Source organism: Schistocerca cancellata, chromosome 1 (genome assembly GCF_023864275.1).
Source record: "Schistocerca cancellata isolate TAMUIC-IGC-003103 chromosome 1, iqSchCanc2.1, whole genome shotgun sequence".
Lineage (NCBI taxonomy): Eukaryota > Metazoa > Arthropoda > Insecta > Orthoptera > Acrididae > Schistocerca > Schistocerca cancellata.
In genome coordinates, this window is record NC_064626.1 from 696,465,745 (window position 1) to 696,479,414 (window position 13,670).

Sequence of the window (13,670 nt, forward strand, 5' to 3'; positions counted from 1 at the left end):
CCCGTCAAAGCAAGACTTCAGTTACGAAATACAAAGTTCAGACGCTTTTGCACAGCTATAGATGAGTCACCAATGTACTCTAATCTGCGTACTGGATGCTGAGGAAATGTCATTACAGTCCAGTTTCGGTTTCGTAAATGAACATTGCTTGCTACCCAGTTTTGCTGTAGTCAATTTTTTCTTCTTGAACCGAGAGAGATGCCGCAGTAGTTAAGGCACTGGGATCGAATTCGTGATAAGTGGAATTCAGATCCTCTTCCTGCCGCTCAGGCAAGTTTTCCGTGATATCTCAAAATCACTTAAGGCTAATACTGGAAGGATTACTTTGTAGAAGCCACAACCGATCCCTACAGCTTCTTTGTCCAATGCGAATTTGTGCTCCGTAGCGCTTCTTCTTTGATAAGGTATTAAATCCTCATATTCTCTCCTTTCATCTACTGCTCACATCCTTTGTAGAAGAATATATTGTGGTTCTCACCAAGACAAAAATAACAATAGTGTATATTGCACATCTAGATACTACTGTTTAAACATAAATACCTCCACTCCTTATCTTCTTATAGTAGTGCAGGGCCAAATTTCTGCCCCTACGCTGTAGAAATCTGACACATCTGTATGACAAAAATTTTTAAACAGGTATGTGATGGCATTTATTCTAATTGGGACGATGTTTTGGCATCATCAGAAGTCTGTACTCTTTATTTCGCTCTTCATAATTCTGATCTGAACTTTACTATTAAAGTACTAATCACTGATTCACTTATTCTTCCGACCTCATAGAGCTTATAAACTACACGGAGAACGTTTGTTTCGTACATTTAAAAAACGTTTATCATGCTACACGATGTGATCATTTGTAATCGTTCATAGCTGACAACTAAATACAAATAGCGTGCATTCCCAGGCAGAACAACAGCATTTGCGTGTGTATGTGAAAAATCATCGGCATCGTACTGTTGCCAAAATCTACGGAACTTGTTTCCTAATTGGCCTACAGTATACGCGGAAGACGAACGTGTTATTAACATTACCCCCGTCAGAGACTAGCAACACTTTCTTGTTACCGTCTATCAGTCCAACTGTTTCTTGACGTCCTTTGTTATTTAAATTAATTTAGTCATAGTTAAATTACACACTTTCTTTTATTTCAAGAGATTTATTATTAATACACGACTTACTAAAGCAGCGCAGAGAGCAATTTTGAGTTTGTAACTAAATAAGTGAATAAATACCTTAGCAAACGAGGTGATCTGCGAAAAATTACCCATTTACTAATCATGAGTTCTGTTCACGGCGTAAGCTACAGAAGCCCGGCTGTATGCATAGGCCCTGACACTCCACTATACATGCGCTCATTTCGACCAGTTCTGCTGATTGAAGAGCCGGCATTCGAGACATAACAGAAGTTAACATACTACTAGTAGAAGTTAACATATCAATTTTAAGACGTAATGATGCAACATCGCGTATATCGGCCCAAGATTAAGACCTGATTTTGTCCGAGAATTTTTTCTGGTGCTTAGCAAGGCTATCCTTTCTGGCAATACAATCCCTAGTTTGAATTTAATGTTAAACATTACGTTCCTCGAAAATTTGATGGGTGAGTTTGGTCTCACACTGGAAGGAAAGATCAAATAACTGTCAGGAGAGCGTTTTCCACTAGCAGTGTGAAGCTCAAAAAACTTTGGGTTTTTGTCTGCTTAGAACAAATGTGTTTTGACATTGTTTCTCCTGCGTTTATTTATTACTTTAGTGGGTGCTATGATCACATCTTCTTCTAATATTGCCCTTCTCTTGGATTCAGACGGAGAATTCATGGAATAGTGATGATTTTGATAACACGAAGGTTCTAGCATTCTTACTATTATAATTTTAAAACAGTCTATTTATTACGACGAGTGTAGTCCCCAGATCTCTAAGATGTTGAATTTTTCCATAAAATATTCTTTAAGTTTATGATACTGGTTCTTCTGGGAGAAATAATTAACAGCCAATGTTATTGGTTGTATGAGTTCAAAATATTGTTTGGATGAGTTCAAACGATTATTCTTTCTCTTAGTATGTTACCTGTTCAAATACAGAATTTCAAAACACGGTTTGCACACAAATCAAACGACAGTAGTAGCTGGTGTCTAGATGCTATAAACGTCTAACAATTATTTTAAAGAAAAACTTACGACAGTAAGATATACTTTATATCTATACAGGGTGTCTCAGGAGGAATGATCAGTATTCAGAGATATGATAGGAACGATCAATCGAAACAAAAATGTCTAGTAAAAAATGGGCTCGGAAGTGCATATTTTAAGAGCTATGAACACTTTTCATCTTCTATACTGTAAAAGAAATCTCTTCTGCACACTCTTTGCTTTCTATAATTTGGGAGGTGGTAGTCTGGACCAAAACAAGGAAAAAATGTGCGTTACACACGAGCACTTGTTCATCCTCGCTGCTGCAAAACATATCTCTTCTACTGGATAAGTGGTTGTAGCTCGTAAGGTACGCATTTTAGAACCCATGTTTACTGGACTCCTTTCTTCAAATGATCGTCCCTGCCATATCCCTGAATACTGACCGTTTCTTCAGGGACGCCTTATATAGCTGTATTATAAACGATTGCAAAAGACAAATTCCGTGTAAACATATGCTCAACTCTTAACGGATTAGAGATGCAGCTATTTGAAATTCCCGGGGCTTGATGTACCGACCACTGGAATGTGCACAGGTTAATACAAGATGCGCACCTGGCCTGAGAAAGTGATTGAGCTATAGACTTTACCATTCTGTCTAGTCTAATTTACATGAGCTGGAACTTTATTCAACGATCTTCAGAGGGCAGAGTATGTCTGCACAAAGACTTCAATGGAAATGTCGTAAGGTGTTGCAAGACTACTAGAGATACTTGCCTGAACGAATTAGGCCTCGCAGTGCAAGAAAGTCTTCGACACACTGCACGAATGTAATTCTCTTTCCGGCTGTTCATGAAGCAGAAGGACAAGGCTGATAAGGGAATTTCCTGAGTAGTTTAATGGAGATGTAGAAGTACGAGGTGCGACAATAAAGTAATGAGACTGATTTTCTTTGCAAGGTGTGGCAACCCTGCAGGATTGTGTAGGCACAATATCTTTGACCTTGGTCTATAAGCTGCTTCTAGCAGATGCGCTCCTTTCCTGAGAAAGTGAATGAGCTATAGACTTTACCATTCTGTCTAGTCTAATTTACATGAGCTGGAACTTTATTGCCGGCCGAAGTGGTCGTGCGATTCTAGGCGCTGCAGTCTGGAACCGCGAGACCGCTACGGTCGCAGGTTTTAATCCTGCCTCGGGCATGGATGTGTGTGATGTCCTTAGGTTAGTTAGGTTTAACTAGTTCTAAGTTCTAGGGGACTAATGACCTGAGAAGTTGAGTCCCATAGTGCTCAGAGCCATTTCAACCATTTTTTTGGAACTTTATTCAACGATCTTCAGAGGGCAGAGTATGTCTGCACAAAGACTTCAATGGAAATGTCGTAATGTCAGCCTTGTCGTTCTGATTCATGAACAGCCGGAAAGGAATTACATTCGTGCAGTGTGTCGAAGACTTTCTTGCACTGTGAGGCCTGATTCGTTCAGGCAAGTATCTCTGGTAGTCTTGCAACACCTTACGACATTTCCATTGAAGTCTTTGTGCAGACATACTCTGCCCTCTGAAGATCGTTGAATAAAGTTCCAGCTCTTGTAAATTAGACTTGACAGAATGGTAAAGTCTATAGCTCATTCACTTTCTCAGGCCAGGTGCGCATATTGTATTAACCTGATCACATTCCAGCATTTTTTGCACATCGATGCAACTGCTCAGTCGTGAGTTGTGCTGTAATAAGTTAACACATGTTTGTGTATCTCGTCACGGAAATGGAACCGCATAATGTTACGCAACAATATGCCATTTCTTTTTGCCTTAAATTGGATGAAAACGCGATGACACCTTATGGTAAGATTCAGAAGGCTTTTGGAGAGGAGGTTATGTCAAGAGCTCAAGTTTTCCATTGGCATAAAATGTTTAGTGCAGGCAGAACGAATGTTGAAGATGAAGACCGCAGTGGACGACCATCAACCTTGTGTGCTTCTTTAATTCCAAGGGAATTGTTCATAAAGAGTGGGTGCCTCCTGGACAAACAGTTAACCAATATTACCACAAAGAAATTTTAGAAAGACTTCGTAAAAGAGTTCTTTGTGCCCATGCCAACATTGCTGGTAATTGGATTCTACTTCACGATAATGCGCCAACCCATACTGCTCTGTCAATACAGCAATTTTTAACCTCAAATCAAATTTCAGTACTATAAAGCCACCTTATTCACCAGATATCGGTCCGTGCGACGTTTTTCTATTTCCAAGAGTCAAAACGGTGGTCCACCATTTTCAAACAACAAACGATGTCCAAAAAGCTGTGACGAGGGTCTTGGAGGATATTACAGAAGATGAGTTCCAGAAATGTTACCATCAATGACAGAAGCGCTGGCAAAAGTGTGTGCAATCAGAAGGGAACTACTTTGAAGGAGACAACACTAAACTTGACTAAAACGGTAAGCAACGTTTTTTTCACATCAGTCTCATTACTTAATTGTCACACCTCGTATATCTGTAGAGATGGGAACTGCTTGCATACTTTTTCTATGCATCTTTCTACTCTGCCCCTTCACATCTCCGCCTGCCATCAGAGAGCAACTAAAGGACTCCCTAAGCGTCATGAGCGGTCAAAGGCGCAGCAGTCATGGACTGTGCAGCTGGTCCTGGCGGAGGTTCGAGTCCTCCCTCGGGAATGGGTGTGTGTGTTTGTCCTTAGGATAATTTAGATTAAGTAGTGTGTAAGCTTAGGGACTGATGACCTTAGCAGTTAAGTCCCATAATATTTCACACACATTTGAACATTTTTGAACCTAAGCATCATGTGTCATCCCACACCATTGGTTGGAGGCTAGCAGCAGCCGGGCTGAGGAATTATCATCCTACGCGTAGGTTCTTGTTAACACCACAACAAAAAAAAGGCTGATTTTGGAGTGGTTCTGTGACCCTGAACCATGGACTGCTGATTAATGACGTCGCATTGTGTCCACCAATGAACCGCGGTTCTGCAGTGCCCCAAAAGACTACCGTCGGCGAATATGGTGGTACGCTGTGAAGAGATTCCATTCTTCCAATGTTTTTCAGAGGCACAATGGCGTTACTCCCAGTGTCATGGTGAGAGGAGCGTCCCACACGAGTTCAGGTCACAACTTGTAGTGACTGACGGAGTTCTGATGGCACAACGGTACGTCACGGACATACGAGGTGCATTCAAGTTCTAAGGCCTCCGATTTTTTTTCTAGTTAACTACTCACCCGAAATCGATGAAACTGGCGTTACTTCTCGACGTAAGCGCCCTGCAGACGTACACATTTTTCACAACGCTGACGCCATGATTCCATGGTAGCGGCGAAGGCTTCTTTAGGAGTCCGTTTTGACCACTGGAAAATCGCTGAGGCAATAGCAGCACGGCTGGTGAATGTGCGGCCACGGAGAGTGTCTTTCATTATTGGAATAAGACAAAAGTCACTAGGAGCCAGGTCAGGTGAGTAGGGAGCATGAGGAATCACTTCAAAGTTGTTATCACGAAGAAACTGTTGCGTAATGTTAGCTCGTTGTGCGGGTGCGTTTTTTGGTGAAACAGCACACGCGCAGCCCTTCCCGGACGTTTTTGTTGCAGTGCAGGAAGGAATTTGTTCTTCAAAACATTTTCGTAGGATGCACCTGTTACCGTAGTGCCCTTTGGAACGCAATGTGTAAGGATTACGCCCTCGCTGTCCCAGAACATGGACACCATCATTTTTTCAGCACTGACGGTTACCCGAAATTTTTTTGGTGGCGGTGAATCTGTGTGCTTCGATTGAGCTGACTGGCGCTTTGTTTCTGGATTGAGAAATGGCATCCACGTCTCATCCATTGTCACAACCGACGAAAAGAAAGTTCCATTCATGCTGTCGTTGCGCGTCATTGCTTGGCAACATGCCACACGGGCAGCCATGTGGTCGTCCGTCAGCATTCGTGGCACCCACCTGGATGACACTTTTCGCATTTTCAGGTCGTCATGCAGGATTGTGTGCACAGAACCCACAGAAATGCCAACTCTGGAGGCGATCTGTGCAACAGTCATTCGGCGATCCCCCAAAACAATTCTCTCCACTTTCTCGATCATGTCGTCAGACCGGCTTGTGCGAGCCCGAGGTTGTTTTGGTTTGTTGTCACACGATGTTCTGCCTTCATTAAACTGTCGCACCCACGAACGCACTTTCGACACATCCATAACTCCATCACCACATGTCTCCTTCAACTGTCGATGAATTTCAGTTGGTTTCACACCACGCAAATTCAGAAAACGAATGATTGTACGCTGTTCAAGTAAGGAAAACGTCGCCATTTTAAGTATTTAAAACAGTTCTTATTCTCGCCGCTGGCGGTAAAATTCCATCTGCCGTACGGTGCTGCCATCTCTGGGACGTATTGACAATGAACGCGGCCTCATTTTAAAACAATGCGCATGTTTCTATCTCTTTCCAGTCCGGAGAAAAAAAATCGGAGGCCTTAGAACTTGAATGCACCTCGTACTGTGTCCTCATGTGTCATCACTAATGTGAAAGTATATGGTGTCATTTTTCAACTGGCCAGTGCTCTTCAGCACATGGCATGTGCCTGTATTAATAGTCTGCGTGATGTTGAGGTATCCCAGTGGCCAGTAACATCCCCAGATCTGTCCCCCATAGAACGCGTTCGGGACCATGTAGGACGTCAGTCCCGTCCCAGTGCAGTATCCACGACATGAAGGACCAGTTACAACAGCTGTGGGCCAGCTGGGCTCGGGAGAGAACATCCTTCCCAACCGAGTCAGTGCATGCATCCAGGCCAGAGGGAGTGCAACGCCACACGGCTCACACTGCCGAATTCTTTGCAAATTTGATTCGATTTTTTATTCTCTCCCAACCCGTAGTTTCATTTCGTTTCCTTCTCCACTTCTGGCTGCTGCACGTTTGTCAGGTAACGTAAATTGACAATAAAACAACACATGTCGACCACCTGCACAATTCCTAATTGCAAACAGAGACTAGGGCATACGTTGACATGATGTTTACTCGCATATGCAAATAATATCGACAGCCCTTCACATACCACCATTTCTTCCAGAAATACCCTCTGGTTGCATCGTCTCAGATTAAATGTGTCCCATTATTGGCTTCTGACTTACTACAAACGTATGAACAACATTGGACAGTTGAGAGGTAAAATCTTGAATTTCGAAGTTACCTACCTAAGATAGTATAATTCTGTACATTTTATTGGTTACTAGACAAAGCACCCAGTCGAACAAGGTCAGACGAACGAATCTGTCCTGATGAAGGAACTATCCGCAGATTAAAGTAACTGAAGGAAACCAGGAAAATCTATGGCACTAGAGATATCTGATCCGGCCTCCTACGTAATACAATTTCAGTAGCTTCCCTATCTTGGAGTTGCGCTATAAATGTCTGAGAACAGTATCCATCGTAACAGAACACTGTTAATAGATTGGAATGTTATCAGTACACGAACACATAGGGCGCGCATATCTCCAATTCTTCCTGTCAGAAGAACTGGGGAAATATATGTTCCGTGAGATCAGAAAGCCAGTTCGATTTGCTCTCCTGCTATCACCATACATGATAATACACTCCTGGAAATTGAAATAAGAACACCGTGAATTCATTGTCCCAGGAAGGGGAAACTTTATTGACACATTCCTGGGGTCAGATACATCACATGATCACACTGACAGAACCACAGGCACATAGACACAGGCAACAGAGCATGCACAATGTCGGCACTAGTACAGTGTATATCCACCTTTCGCAGCAATGCAGGCTGCTATTCTCCCATGGAGACGATCGTAGAGATGCTGGATGTAGTCCTGTGGAACGGCTTGCCATGCCATTTCCACCTGGCGCCTCAGTTGGACCAGCGTTCGTGCTGGACGTGCAGACCGCGTGAGACGACGCTTCATCCAGTCCCAAACATGCTGAACGGGGGACAGATCCGGAGATCTTGCTGGCCAGGGTAATTGACTTACACCTTCTAGAGCACGTTGGGTGGCACGGGATACATGCGGACGTGCATTGTCCTGTTGGAACAGCAAGTTCCATTGCCGGTCTAGGAATGGTAGAACGATGGGTTCGATGACGGTTTGGATGTACCGTGCACTATTCAGTGTCCCCTCGACGATCACCAGTGGTGTACGGCCAGTGTAGGAGATCGCTCCCCACACCATGATGCCGGGTGTTGGCCCTGTGTGCCTCAGTCGTATGCAGTCCTGATTGTGGCGCTCACCTGCACGGCGCCAAACACGCATACGACCATCATTGGCACCAAGGCAGAAGCGACTCTCATCGCTGAAGACGACACGTCTCCATTCGTCCCTCCATTCACGCCTGTCGCGACACCACTGGAGGCGGGCTGCACGATGTTGGGGCGTGATCGGAAGACGGCCTAACGGTGTGCGGGACCGTAGCCCAGCTTCATGGAGACGGTTGCGAATGGTCCTCGCCGATACCCCAGGAGCAACAGTGTCCCTAATTTGCTGGGAAGTGGCGGTGCGGTCCCCTACGGCACTGCGTAGGATCCTACGGTCTTGGCGTGCATCCGTGCGTCGCTGCGGTCCGGTCCCAGGTCGACGGGCACGTGCACCTTCCGCCGACCACTGGCGACAACATCGATGTACTGTGGAGACCTCACGTCCCACGTGTTGAGCAATTCGGCGGTACGTCCACCCGGCCTCCCGCATGCCCACTATACGCCCTCGCTCAGAGTCCGTCAACTGCACATACGGTTCACGTCCACGCTGTCGCGGCATGCTACCAGTGTTAAAGACTGCGATGGAGCTCCATATGCCACGGCAAACTGGCTGACACTGACGGCAGCGGTGCACAAATGCTGCGCAGCTAGCGCCATTCGACGGCCAACACCGCGGTTCCTGGTGTGTCCGCTGTGCCGTGCGTGTGATCATTGCTTGTACAGCCCTCTCGCAGTGTCCGGAGCAAGTATGGTGGGTCTGACACACCGGTGTCAATGTGTTCTTTTTTCCGTTTCCAGGAGTGTATGTTCCATCTCCTCATTATTTTTAGTTGCTTTACTGAAACATAAACTTGACTCTGAGCTAATGTCAAACAGAGTAATCTACTTTTAATTTACATTCTGCACCTGCAGATACATATATCGTATTACATTTGTGTGAAGTTAGTTAACTACTTACTTACTTCAGCAAAACACCGTCGTGCTATGAATGACAATGGCAGAGTTCTCGTTTCAAAGATAACATCAGAAGGGGTATTTGCACGACAAGTACCAAACTGAAGGACGTCGTCTGAAATAGATCACAACTCAGAAGTATGGAAAAACTGAAACCATCTTCTAATGAGTGGATGAGACTGAGTGATAAAACGAGCACTAACCAGGGCCCAGAATGTCAGTACTTTGTAACGGAATCTTCCAACTAACCGTGGATTACACTCAAAGTATTCTATCAATTCCAAAGAGCATAGATAAATTTAGCGTATCTGGATTTGAGGGATTATAGACATTTCTTTGAATGAAAAAATTTAAGTAACTTGCTTTGCGTGTCAGTCTTTTACGATTTCTATTAAAGAGAATTAACCCTTTTTCTCTTATATCACTTGCACTCACATAGAACAAGATGTTAATTTACAACGGAGACTATTTTCAATATCATATTCTTTCGATAACGGGTTATTTTTGAGTTGTATTTGAAATGAGAAAGATCACAGTTTAATAATCCCTTCAACGTATACGTCACTAGAGATGGAGCCATAGTTCAAGTGCATAAGGACGAGGCAGAATATCAAAATCTGCGGCCTCGTTGAAAGCGTCGCCGCGGAATGCAGCTGACGTGATCTAGGCGAACCAAGGAAAACCAAAATAAGGAGGACCAAATGAGGTTTTTCAACCCGTTCCTCCAAACAAGTCTTCACTACTGGGTTCTCGCCCGGCTCTTGTAGCTGACAAATCTAAAAGTGATTACTGATGACATCTACCGTAGCTTATTAAGATAGTACAGAGATGATTGCAGCTTTAAATCATAAGGCTGCCCGTACAGAGAGAACTAACGGTTTCTTTCTGCCCATATGTTTTTCTTACTATTTTTGTTTGCCGTATCTATGGCAGTTTCGAGAAAAAATTGTTTTGTGTCCCATTAGGAAAGCACAATGATCACGTTTCCGGTGTTATTCCAAAGAATTTGCGCTGAATCACAAGTTCAATTTACAGTTGTTTCCTTTGCTTAGCTACGAACATGTCAGTGAATAACGGACTTTTCTGGTGTTACCAATACTTGTAACGCAAAAAAAATTCCTTTTTCGCTGTTTTGTAGTGAAAGCTTGCATATGCATAAGTTCGTAAACAGAGGAATTGTTACTATAGAAAATCATTGGTACAATGGTACATTAATTTATCAAAACTACAAAATCTTTACGTAAAATAATAGACAGTACCCGGTTAGTTAGCTCCTGAATTGTTTAAGACGGCTGCGTTCAGAACATGGACAGTACCCTCAAAACATTTTTTTTTTTTTTTTTTAGAGTTTTGTCGACAGAGAATTCGCTAGAGAGAAAGCACTACAGAGTTCGTTGGAATAGTGGAGGAAGCTTCCAATATCCTGTTCAAAGAACTATTGAAGCAACAGTTTAAATAATTTGTATAAATCGCAGAGCATCTAAAAACAGTCCCATACGTTTGCCGACTCGTCTGTTATAAAATACAAGCTCAATATTAAACCACTGAATCGTATCATTGCAGTCTTGGGCACTCACTTGCAACTTTTAGTTGTATTTGAACGACGAAACGATAGAAATGGGTCGCCCCGTTAACGAACACGCATTTTCAAACGATGTGAATAGGGCCTGACTGATGTATAGTTAGGAAACATTCGAGACCTTCTAGGTCCTACTTGCAACAGCCGGGGGAACTTGTTCGCGAATATCACAGCCTAAATCTACGAAGAAAAGCATAATAAGAAGCTAGTCCCGGGATACTGTGCACCGGTTTTTCTTGGAAACAATGAGCTCATTATCTGAAAGCATCCCGCAGTGGATGAAGACATTCTGAGATTCGTAAACTGTGAGACATGCAGGGAGATTAACAGCGAGATAAATTCAGGAAAGCGTGAGAGGACCAACCGGGAGGCACTAAGATTCAGAGTCTCTTGTTCTTATGTCCAACCTGAGTTTAAGCCAATCTCGCATCGAATCGTTGATATTGTTGCTGCGTAACTTATTAATACGTTAACGCATTTGTCTCACTTAGCCTTTGCGAGTAGCCCGTCTACTACATCTGGCAGTCGTCCAACTTCATCACAAGTCATAGCCTGCTTTTTCCTTATGTCCATAATTCTGAACACAGCCCGTTAATGACAGGCAGATATTCTTAGGCACAATATATCGGCAGACATATGATTTAGCAATTACGGTTATTTATGCTTTTGATTTTGTGCCTCACACTTGTTCCAAATCCACTGCGTCATCATTATTCAGTGATGTTTATTTACTGATCTAAAAAAAAGAAGAAAGAAAGAAAAAAAAGGTGTGTGAAATCTTATGGGACTTAACTGCTAAGGTCATCAGTCCCTAAGCTTACATACTACTTAACCTAAATTATCGTAAGGACAAACACACACACCCATGCCCGAGGGAGGACTCGAACCTCCGCAGGGATCAGACGCACAGTCCATGACTGCAGCGCCATAGACTGCTCGACTAATCCCGCGCGGCTACTGATCTAAAATATCGTGCGAGAATAGTTGGCTTAAAACTAAAATAAAATTTTAAATTAGTTTCGTACCTTCAGTTAGTAGTTACAACGTTTGTAAGGCACTATGGAGTGATTTATTAATACAACTTAAGACAAAAAACCGACGCACCGAGATCGAATTATCCGAATGCGACGGAAATCGTTACATCTGATGTACATATACCGACAAAAAATGATTACAGTTTCAGAAAAATTAAACAATTTATTCAAGAGACAGATCTTCACAAGTAGAGCAAGTCGATAACGCGTTGGTCTACCTCTGGCCCTTATACAAACAGTTATTCATTGATAAAATTGTTGAATGTCCGCCTGATGTATATCGTACAAAATTCTGTCCAGTTGGCGCTTTAAATCGTCAAAATGCCGAGGTGGTCGGAGTGCCCTGCACATAATGCTCGAAATGTTTTCAATTGAAGAGAGATTTGGTGATCTTCCTGGCCAAGGTAGGGTTTAGCAAACACGAAGGCAAGCAGCACAAACTCTCATTGTCTGCAGGGGGCTATTACCTTACTGAAAGGTAAACCCAGAATGGCTGCCGGCCGGGGTGGCCGAGTGGTTCTAGGCGCTACAGTCTGGAACCGTGCGACCGCTACGGTCGCAGGTTCGAATCCTGCCTCGGGCATGGATGTGTGTGATGTCCTTAGGTTAGTTAGATTTAAGTAGTTCTAAGTCTAGGGGACTGATGACCTCAGAAGTTAAGTCCCATAGTGCTCAGAGCCATTTGAACCAGAATGGCTTGCCATGAAGGCAACGAAGTGGGGAGTAGAATATCGACGTACCGCAAGAGTGCCGCGGATGACGACCCAAGGAGTCCTGCTGCGAAAAGAACTTGCACCCCAGACCATCACTCCTGCCCACTGCTCGTGGTCTCGCGGTAGCGTTCTCGCTTCCCTAGCACGGGGTCCCGGGTTCGATTCCCAGCGGGGTCAGCGATTTTCACCTGCCTCGAAATGACTGGGTGTTGTTGTGTCGTCTTCGTCATCATCATTATCCCCATTACGGTTGGAGGAAGGCAATGGCAAACCACCTCCACTAGGACCTTGCCTAATACAGCGGTGTAGGTCTCCCGCATCGTTCCCTTATGCTCTGTCAAGGAGTATGGGACATCATCATCATCATCCATCACTCCTGGTTATCGTGACATATGACAGGCGAAAGTCAGGCTGTCTAGCGTGTCTCGAGACACGTCTTCAGCCTGGAATCTCATTTTATGGAAAGCAATGGCCATCGATGCTGAGTCCCACTTCGAAATGAGCATCAAAAAAATGGTTCAAATGGCTCTGAGCACTATGGGACTTAACATCTGAGGTCATCAGTCCCCTAGAACTTAGAACTACTTAAACCTAACTACCCTAAGGAGATCATACACATACATGCCCAAGGTAGGATTCGAACCTGCGACCATAGCAGTCGCGCGGTTCCGGACTGAAGCGCCTAGAACCGCTCGGCCGGCCGAAATGAGCATCGATGACCACCGAAGACGTGAGTAGAGACGTCTGGGACAGTGGTGGGATACCAGCCTGACTGTTGCCCGTCATACGGCCCGATAACCAGAAGTGATGGTCTAGGGGCCCCATTTCATTTCATAGCAAGACACCTTTTGTTGCCATCCGCAACACCCTTACAGCACAGAGGTGCTTCGACTATATTCTACCGCCCGTTTTGTTGCCCTTCGTGGCAAGCCAACCTGGGCTAACATTTCAACAAGATAACAAACAGACGGCGAGAGTTTCTACTGCTTGTCTTCTTGCTTGCCAAACCCTACCTAGGCCAGAAAGGTCGCCAGATCTCTCTCCAATTCAGAGA